Source organism: Belonocnema kinseyi, chromosome 5 (assembly GCF_010883055.1).
Source record: "Belonocnema kinseyi isolate 2016_QV_RU_SX_M_011 chromosome 5, B_treatae_v1, whole genome shotgun sequence".
Lineage (NCBI taxonomy): Eukaryota > Metazoa > Arthropoda > Insecta > Hymenoptera > Cynipidae > Belonocnema > Belonocnema kinseyi.
The window spans coordinates 111,658,013-111,659,110 of record NC_046661.1 but is presented as its reverse complement, the minus strand read 5'-3'; positions in this window follow the sequence as shown (position 1 = coordinate 111,659,110).

The window sequence follows — 1,098 nt, the reverse complement described above, 5'->3', positions numbered from 1 at the left end:
TTTGAAATTTATTTGCCTCAGTGCATGATTTTTCGTCATTTTTTGAGGTTATGGCTCAACCATGATGTGATGGGTAATTTTTGATACCGAATTTGAATTCAGTGCCTCAAAATCCATAGGAATACGTGTGTCTTGTTACCAGATCCGCACACTTTTTTTTGTGTGGCTGTGTATTTGTTCAATTTTTATTTTTCCTAATCAGCTTTAATACCCTAACAACGGATAGGTCGCGCACGATAGGCAATCAAGTATCTCTACCTGAAAAGTACGAAAAAGTTTTGAGAAATGCATGCTCGAGGTTTTAATGTAGGTCGTATCTATACATACGGACACAAGCCACGCCATCCTCCCCTTTTCAGCTCCCCGTCCCTTGACAGGTCTGTAGGTTTAGACACGACCGCGTCAAAAATGAACATAAACGTACGGATGTTTGAAAGATGTTTGAAAGATGTTTGAAAGATTGACATGCATCACTACTGTCGAGGACATTTTTGTCGTTTTTGAGTGCTTGAATATAAAAACTAGCTTAATGCAACATGTTAAGCCATTTTCAGTCATATTTATTTTTTAAATCATTCTACTTAAGTTTTTCTTTCGTTATGTGATCCTTTAGATTCGATCATTCTAGAAAAAGAGGAAATTAAAGAGCAATTTTAAGATCAAATCATTAATTAATTGGGACTTCTGAAGATGTATTGAATCGACACGAAGAAGAAACGTATTTATTATTTTTCTGATAATTTAATAGTTTTAGGACAAATAAAATGTAAAATAATTTTTGATCTCAAATTGGACTCATTTGAATTGTGAACTTTAATAGAGTCTCTGAATTTTTCAAAACATGTATTGCAATTTTGAATTCAGTGCACATATTCTTAAAATTGCGTTACTCTTGTATTTGACATGTTTCGAAAATTTCAAAACATTTTTAACAGTGGCAGTAAACAAATTTTCCAGATTTATTTCAGAATTATAACTGATTAGAAGTTGTTTAAAACAGGTGTACAAATATGGGGGATAAAAACGACGTAACTGAAAAAGATGCAACAGATCCTGGATTTAAGGTTATTAAGACTGTATTATCAGTGCTTGGGCAGT